At 37.8% G+C, this 9,853-nt stretch overlaps 1 pseudogene; it reads right to left on the minus strand.

Annotated features, from left to right (window-relative positions):
• Positions 1–8,227: 8,227 nt before the first annotated feature.
• LOC106697724 lies at positions 8,228–8,810 on the minus strand (annotated as a pseudogene).
• Positions 8,811–9,853: the final 1,043 nt, after the last annotated feature.

Here is a 9,853-nt window from a genome sequence, read left to right on the forward strand (position 1 = left end):
CTCTTGGTACTGTTGTCAACTCTACAAAGAAATCTAGAAAAGTGTTTTATTTCTTTATTTTGGGGGCATATAATATTTTATTAGTTTCAGGTGTACAACATAATGATTCAATATTCATTTACATTGCAAAATAATCACCACGTAAGTCTAATGTTCATCTCTATACATAATTACATTTTTTGCTTGTGATGAGAACATTTAAGGTGTACTCTCTTAGCCACTTTCAAATATACAATAGAGTATTATGAACTGTAGTCACCATGCTTTACCTTATATCCCTATGGCTTATTTATTTTATAACTGGAAGGTTGTATTTTTTTACCCCCTTTGCCCATTTTGTCTACTCCTGAACCCCCATCTCTGGAAACCACCTATCTGTTTTCTGACACTATGAGTTTTGTTTTCATTTAGTTTTCACATATAAGTGAGGTCATATTTAAAACTTCCAATAATAAAGGCAAATTTTAAAAAATAAACAAATGGACACAGACACTAAGGGGTGAGGGCATGTGCTGGGGGTGGGGGGTGGGCGTGGCCAGGGAAAGGTCATGGGGGAAAAAGGAGACATATGTAATATAATATGTAATACTTTAAACAATAAAGAATTTAAAAAACAAAAAATAAAATAATTTTCAAATACTACATGACATAGAAAAATGTTTTACACCATAGGTGTTGAAGACCAACTCTCGTCTTTATTCATGCTCAATTTTTAAATCTCCCAAATGTAGTATACCATTTCTAGTAAGTTTTATTTTTCTAGGAATAATTTAGAGAGCATTTTATTTATCTGGAAATTATAGGCTAAATAGCAGTATGTACAGTTGACCCTTGGACAACATTGGTTTGAACTGCACAGCTCCACTTATACATGGATTTTTTTCAACATATACTGTAAATGTATTCTGTCAATGTATTTTTCTTCCTTTTGATTTTCTTAACATTTTCCTTTCGCTAGCTTACTTTATTGTAAGACTGTAGTGTGTGTGTGTGTGTGTGTGTGTGTGTGTGTGTGTGTGTGTTTGTGTGTATGTATGTATATATACATACACAAAATATCTGTTAATTGACTATTTGTATTGACCAGTAAGGCTTCTGTTAAACAGTAGGTTATTAGTAGTTAAGGTTTTAAGGAATCAAGTTATATGCAGATTTTTGACTGGGGTGTATTGTTGCCCCCAACCTTAGCGTCATCTGTATAAACACTAACTACCTGCTGTATCCAAACACTGTGCTTGGCTCTATTAGGAATAAAAATGTTGATATAGATGTTTTCATTTATTGGTCACTCACCATATGTCAGATACTGAGTGATCCCTTTACATGTATTATCTCATTATTACTAATGATGAGCCTATAAGTAGTTCTCCTTGCCCTTATAGAGTCTGTAATCTATTTGAAATGATAAATAATAAATGTTACATTTGCTTGGTTCCTTAGGATGGTCTGAAGGGCATATGGGGTTTTACTAAAAAAATATACTAGGAGTCCAGCATATAGTTTTTCCAGTCAACTGCATTTTCTTTTTTTTCCCCACAAACTGACTTAGTCATTCTGTGAATTTAGTAGATATCTCTGAAGCTAACCTCTGTATATCTAATTTTAAAGGTTTTATAAAATATATAAATAGGAAAGTATTATACTAAAAACTTTAATATTCATTGGAGAAATCTGCCTTAGTGCTTTTTGTGCCAAAGCTTCCCATTGCATAGAACATATTTATTTTCTATTCAAGTAGATTCTACAGCCCTGTTGGACTTGTGTTAGTTTGGCAGTCTACTATATTTCTACCAGTGATTTAGACCACATTTTTCATTGTTTTCCATGGGAGTTGCAGGCACGAGGCAGTCCCAAGCTTTTTCCTTTAAAGCAAGCTCAACTTACTGAGTGAGAATTTGTTGATCATTGCAGATTGTAGCCAACATTTTCAAATGACAATTTTTGTTCTCCCGCCTCCTCTGGTGTATAGTTAACTAAAAGCAGTGTAACAGAAAATCCTGTGAAACGAAACAGATTGTAGAAGTCTAGCATCTCGGGTGGTATGTAGATTTGTTGCTTTTCCTGGAGGACTTTTCTTATCTGTGAAGCAATAAAGGCAGATAAATAAAGTCTCCCAAGTAATATATTTTCTAGGGAGTCAAGAGTACTGACTTCTAGTCTAGGCCTTGACACAGACTATGTGACTTCTACAGCTGTAAAATGAGATGACGATGTCTATCTCATAATGCTATTGTAAGAGCAAATGCAGAAAAAATGAGCTCCCTTCAGAAGAAAGGCACAATGTACATTTAAAGTCGTGTTCTTAGATATGCACATATGTATTTTTTTCATTGTTGACATGTGTAATGAAAACTATTTGTCATTTTATTTAACTGTTGCAACCCAACAAGAGCTACAGATGAATAAAATTTGGTTATAAAAAAAGAATATTGTGTAGATGAGCTGAGTAAATTTTTCTTCTGCAATGTATGCACTTTATGATTGTTATAGTCAGGAAGAGGATATGAAAAAAGAAAACAAATCTGCAGTTATTCAGCACCAATCCGTATAAGGTAAAATGTTCTATAATAAACCCATGGTTCAAGGGAAGGAATTGCCGCTCCAGTGCTTTCCTGACACTTTCTTGTTCCCCGTCTCCTTCTACTTATTGTCAAGGCTGTTTTTCCACTCCAAAAACTTCATAGCTGGCCCTCAGGAGGATTAGCAGGCTCATGTCACAGCTTTGTCTTCTTCATTGATTTTAAAAAGTCGTGATAATGACATGATTATCTGCAGAAATATCGCTCCCCTGGAGGACATAATATACATTGAATTTTAGGGTTTTTCAAAATATGTTTCAAGTCAGTAAGTTTTTACCTAGTACCTATTGTGTATCCTGACTAGTACTAGGTACTACAAGGGACTGAGAGAAAATAACCAACACAGTCCTGACAACAAATAGTTTGTATTTTGAGAATATAACACTTTTATGCATGGCACTCATGCCATACTTTCTTTGAACCAATAAGCTCATTGAGGCCACAAGTCATTTCGGGTTCATATTAGAGTCTTTTCATGCTCACAGTTTAGGAGGGAGAACTCTTCAGATAGTGGAACTGCCCCACAGCATTGATAATTATTATCCCTCACCACCCTATACTAAATGCTAGTAGCATCTCACAGTAACTCTTATAGGCAAAACTACCCACATACATTTTCAAATTTGGGGTGATTGTCCTCCCCAGCTGAGAGTAACTTTTATAGTCGCATACATGTTATCTTGCTCATGATAGGAGCTCTGTTAATATTTTTGTGGAGAAATGAATTCATGAAACAACAATTGGAGAATAATTCAAGAGAGCATAAAAATCATATGCAAGAATGTTTAGAATAGAAGACTAGTACATCAGGGCTATGGGAAGAGAGACCGTGTTGTGTTAAGCTGTGTGAATTATTATCTTGAGCTGTGCCTTCAAGGATAAGTAGGCTTTCAAAACTGAATGGGAGAGCAGCACCTGTAAGAATCACAAAATTAAATAAAAACAATTTTTGGTAGTACCACACTGTCTGGGTTGGAAGGCTGTTTGGGGGGATAGCATAAGGAATGTTTTGACTATGTAGGAGTGGGCCAGCTGAAGAGTCAGGACCTGAGCCTGTAATCAGCAGTTTGCTCCCAAAGGCTTTTTTCCAATGTTATAATAAGATTGAAGTCTTATTTTATGGAGATGAATTTGCTTATTTGCATATACTAGTAAGTGGATTTAGGAAGGCACAAACTAGAGACAGGTGACTAGCTAGGAAGTTATTGCCATAAACTAGTTGAAAAATAAATCATAACCTGTTTTCTGTTTTCCCATCCAGGTTTTCTTTTATTGTTTCTTCATCTCTTTTAGGAAGTGAAATATTAATTTGATGGCAAAAACCATTAATGTTTTCTTTCATTCTCCTTATCCTTCTAGTACCAATGGAACATATTCTCCCCCCCCCCCCCACCCACTTCCCTCTGAGATTTCTTTAAGGGAGAGGGAGAGAGAGATGGAAATATCAATGATGAGAGAAAATCATGGATTGGCTGCCTCCTGCATGGCCCCACTGGGGATCGAGTTATACCCTGACTGGGAATCGAACCATGACCTCCTGGTTCATAGGTTGATGCTCAATCACTGAGCCACACCAGCCAGACTCTATTACTTTTAAGATTTTAAAAAATCAGCTAAGTTTTATTTCTAGCCCGTATTTCACAATTTTAATACCTTAAATTTGAAGCACTGGGAGATGAAAATGAGAGTCAACTTAGTGATCAATCTACTCTGCTCTTAGGAGAAAGGGAGGGCAGGGGATTGTCAAGGGCAGGGGGAAAAAAGGACACATATGTAATACCCTTTGTAATACTTTTAGCAAAAAAAAAAAAAGAATAAGAGAAAACATTAAACCCTAAATCTGAAGGTTCTTATATATGAACTAGAGTTGTGGTGCTCGGATTCATGCACTGGGTCCCTCAGCCTGGCCTGCGCCCTCTCACAATCTGGGACCCCTCGGGGGATGTTGGAGAGCCAGTTTTGGCCTGATCCCCACAGGACAGGCTGAGGGACCCCACTGGTGCACGAATCCATGCACCAGGCCTCTAGTATGCATATAATAAGACCTTTGGTTAATCTCTTCCCATCCTCCCCTCTCCCCACTGCCCTCTGAGATTCATCAGTCTGTTCCATGTTTCTATGCCTGTGGTTTCTGCCCCTGCATCGAGCATCTGCCCCCTGGTGGTCAGTGCGCATCATAACTACTGGCTGCTCGGCCGGTTGCTTAGACTTTTATATATATAAATGGGTAAAGTTTACAGAGGAGCAGTGCCTTCTAGCTTTGGGAAAGAAAAACTTGATGATGAGATGGATTATATCAACTCATGTTTCTGTCCACAGATTCTTTTATTCAGTTGTCAGTATTTAAAAATTTCAGTTGGAAGAAGGTTCGAAGAAGGAATGATATATGTTCTTATTTCTCAAATCAATTGTTACTTAAGATAACCAGAAAAGGAACACTATAGTAAAATAGCAACTTAAACATACCAACAACTCATTAATTTATATTAATTTATAAAGAGATTCAAATTAATATACTAATACAAGATTCCTTGGCTGGTTATTTAAACTTTTAAAATAATATATTTCCAAAAACATATTTTACTCAAGTATACATTTATATATAAGCAATTGATATACTACTTTAAAATTATTTTTATTTACTCATTGAATGTCCCAGGGACCACCATTAGTAACACTTAGCAGTTATTGAGAATATGGCTTGCAAAATCATAAAACTATTGCATTCATTAAAATATTTTAAAATTTAGACCTTTAAAAATAATCATTTTCTCATATAATTAGGATTTTATTCTCTGTTTAATGTATGTGTTAACATATAACATTAAGCAGAACAACTGTTAAACTGCTTAGGTGAAGATAAGCATCTGTCATATATGGTTTCAAAGAACATTCTGGGGAAATGAAAGGATAACATTGGGCATTTTCATGAGCAATTTATTACGAAAGCATAGAATATAAAATCCTAGATGATATAGCTAGTCATTCTTGTGGCTCAAAACTGTAGAAAAATAAATCTTTTTAACTTGATAATTAAATTTCCATTGACATATTTTTTAACTAAAGTTTTTTGGTAAGTCAACAAAAGATCAGTTAGCGTAAATACATTTATGGAGCAAAGAAAACAATATGGTACGAATGAGAAATGTATTTTTCCCATAAGTAAGAGTTTATTTGAGCTTTATGGGTTTCCAAATGCCAGCCTTCTTTGAATATTTCAGGATTTAAGTTTGATAATGTTTAGCCAATTGTGATTCTGTGATTTGAAGAGGATAAAAAGGCCTCATATTGCCTGGAGATTCTTTCAAACATTATTGGATTAGCCAAATTATACGCCACTAAAATATATTTTAAATGCCTTAAAATACATTTTAGTTAAAAAGTAGCAGATAGTCCTAGCCGGTTTGGCTCAGTGGCTAGAGCGTCAGCCAGCAGACCAAAGGGTCCGGGGTTTGATTCTAGTCAAGGGCACATACCTCAGTTGCAGGCTCCTCCCTGGTCCTGGCCCTGGTTGGGGCGCATGCAGGAGGCAATGAATTGATGTGTTTCTCTCACAGCGATGTTTCTCTCTGTCTTTCCCTCTCTCCTCCACTCTCTCTAAAATCAATGGAAAAATATCCTCGAGTGAGGGTTAAAAAAAGAAAGTAGCAGATACACTATAGTCACTTATCAAGTTCAATAACTTAAATAATACAAATGACACAGATCTAATTATCAAGTAAATATATTTTCTTAATTGAGGTAATATTTGTTAATAACATTATTTAAGCTTCAGGTGTATAGTATAATAATTCGATATCTGTTTACACTATATAGCATGCTTACCACAGTAGTTTCCATTGTTACCATACATTTGACCTCCTTTACCCATTTTGCCTTCCCCCTTTCCTCCTTCCTCTTTTGTAACCACCAATCTGTTATCTGTAGCTATGAATTTGTTTGTTTTTGTTTATTTTTTGCTTTTATACTCCACATATAAGTGAAATCATACTTTGTTTTTCCTTTTCCATCTGACTTATTTCACTTAGCATGATACCCTGAAGGTCCTTCAAAGTTGTCAGAAATGGCACTATTTTATCTTTTCTATATCTGAGTAGTATTCCAGTGTGTGTGTGTGTGTGTGTGTGTGTGTCTGTCTGTCTCACATTGTCTTTATCAGCTCATCTGTTTATGGACACTTAGGTTGTTTCCTTATAATGCCACAATGATCAGAGGGGTGTATATATCTTTTTAAATTAGTAATTTATATTCTTTGAATAAATACCCAGAAGACAAATTGCTGGATCATATGGTAGTTAGTTCTATTTTTTAATTTTTTTGAGGAACCTCCTTACTGTTTTCCATGGTGGCTGTACCTATGAATCCCACCAGCAGTGTATGTGGGTTCCCTTTTCTCTACATCCTCTTCAAAGCTTGTTACTTCTTGTCTTTTTGATAATAGCTATTCTAATAGGGATGAGATGGTGGCTGAATGTGGATTTTTAAATCTCTTTTAGTTGTGCCAGTAAATTGGCCTAGATTATGATCTTTAATCCTATTCCAAATATTTACCATGGCCAGATTCCGCCAGCTTGGTCTTAAATTTGATCTGTGCCCTCCCCCCACCCTCCCAGCAAACTGGCTTATACTTCGTGTAAATTGCAAGGACTCTTGCCTAGGGCATGGGCAGACTACAGGGAAATGCAACACCACTTGTTTCCTGTTAGCTTTCTAAAAGAGGTCTGTAATGAACTTTGGCCTCTGTTCCCTCCAGGATGAATCCCTGGTTCTTCTTACTGCACTGGCTGTATGAGTTCAAAACATTAAAAGGAGAAGAACAGTGTAAATATATACCTTTGAGGTTTATTAAGTTATCTTAAGCATAGGCAAAAGAACATAGACTTTGTAATCAGACCAACCTAAATTCCAGTCCCAGGTTTAACAAATATAAGCTTTGCCTTATGACCTCATACAAATTGCTTACCGCTCTGAGTCTAGACTTTCCATCTGCAAAATGTACAAAAGCATGCCTACTACTTGCATGGATGTTTTGACTTTAAAATGCTGCAAAATGTGAGAAGAGATGGGGTATCGCCTTCTGGATATTGGAAAGAGTTGATGTGATATAGACTGTTTCCAAGAAAGAGTGATCAATACCGGTTGACAATATTTAGCCTGAGGATAAATATGAACAACTCGCTTATGAGTAAATTTAAGAAAAATCAGACAGGACATAGATCAGGCTGAAAGTAAGACTTCAAAGGACTGGAGCTAGTGAGCTAGCCCAAAAGAAGGGTAAAAGAACCACCTATTAGTTCAGCATCAGGCAGCCTGAAGACCGTCATGACTCAATGTGCATCAATGCCAAATCAGCATTGCCCAAGGTCTCCACCGAGTAGAAACTCAGAATATTTCATGGCCAGCATGTATAAAATGGAGGATTATACCAGGAAAAAAAGAGTGATATCCTTTATCTAATGCTGGTAGGCTATAGAGCTTTTTCATATCCATTAAGTCAGTTAATTCTCACCACAACTGTGAGATGAGCATGACAGCTAGTCTTATCTCTCTCTTTTTCCAATATGAGTTTTTTATTGCATCTTTAAAATATTGCAAATGTAACAAATCATTCGCCATCTTGGTGTTTCTATAGCTGGACAACCTAGATCTTATTTATCCGCCTACTGAACTGTTCCTTTTTCAGAAATATAGCTACCATCCCAAAATTGCCAGATATCCTTGTTTTTAACTGTTGTAGCTTGCTGAACCAAAACAGCTGAATTTGATACAAGTTCAGTGTCGCTTCCTTCAAGAATCAACTCATCTTTCTGGACTTGAGATACTGAACAAGCAATGCCTGACCTCATTCGAACCCTGCAGATGTATTTTTCACTCAAGAAATTTCTTTCTGATTTCACAAGAGAAAAACATTCTCCTGAATAATGACATTGATGGGAAAGTGAGCGTACACAGACCTCATCTTGTAACAGAAGCCCAGGGTAATACCCTTGATAGTGTTTTGTACATGACTGCACATAGTGTGAATGGTAGCCAGTTCCTTTCTATTTCCCCACCATTTGTCCACCTGGAGCCTCTTCTTTTTCTTTCTAAGGAGACTGAGTTCTATGTTGATGTGGTAGAAGTCCCTCTGCAGGGTGCTTCTGGGCCCTTCACCATAACTGTGTGTCCCTTCAGAGTGATATACACATTTTCTGGGATGTCCACAGTCTGATTGCTGATAATGGTCTTCATCCTCACAGTAGATGTGGCAAAGAGCACTATTCTTATCTCTTAAACACACACACACACACCAATAACTTCTTTTTAACATACTTTTAAGTAAATGTATTATATCCTCCTCTCTTGACAAATGTACCTTCATAGTAACCTAGAGGGCCAGGTTCAAATTTAGAATACGTATACAGCTACTAGAGGCCCGGTGCACAAAATTTGTGCACGGGGCGGGGGGGGAGGGGGAAGGGTCGCTCAGCCCAGCCTGCCCCCTCTCACAGTCTGGGAGCCCTTAGGGGATGTCCTACTGCAGTCTGGCCTCCCTCTGTGGGAGGCGACCAGCTGATCAGGGGAAGGTGCCATCCCCATCACTCCGCTGCTACTGCCACTGCTGGCCACTGCAGCCACCAAGGTGTTTTCATCAACACGGACTCCAATCCCTTCACCATGAAACATGGCAACTTTCTTTAGGCATTTTCAAGATGTCTCTTTCATAGGTTATGACATTTCTTTCTTTCTTTCTTTTTTTTTTATCCTCACCTGAGGATATTTTTCCATTGATTTTTAGAGAGCATGGAAGAGAGAGAGAAAGACAGAGAGAAACATCAATGTGAGAGGGACACTTTGATTGGTTGCCTCCTGCATGAACCCTGATCCTGGGCCCGGCCAGGGAGGAGCCTGCAACCTAGGTACATGCCCTTGATCAGAATCGAACCCGGACCCTGCAGTCCACAGGCTGAGGCTCTATCCACTGAGCCAAACTGGTTAGGGTAGGATCTGACATTTCTTAGCCCCTCCAGCAGCGGACCTTCATTTTTTCCTCCAGGAGTGAGGTGGAAAAACCCTAGATCACCTTCTTGGATTCTTATTACCCAAGTTACCAAGAACACTGCGAGTGGTGTACCAGGAGCTTAGCCAATGAGTGGTCAGAAAAGGTGTTTCTTCTGCAGCTCATTTGCAGAGGCGGGACTGCTGGTGCGCCTGAGCTGGTGCGGCGGCTCAAGCAGGTCCCCCTCTCTCTGTCTCTGTCTCTGCTCTGGCCCTAACCTGTGTGTGCAGCCTTC

Source organism: Myotis lucifugus, unplaced genomic scaffold (genome assembly GCF_000147115.1).
Source record: "Myotis lucifugus unplaced genomic scaffold, Myoluc2.0 scaffold_2, whole genome shotgun sequence".
Classification (NCBI taxonomy): domain Eukaryota; kingdom Metazoa; phylum Chordata; class Mammalia; order Chiroptera; family Vespertilionidae; genus Myotis; species Myotis lucifugus.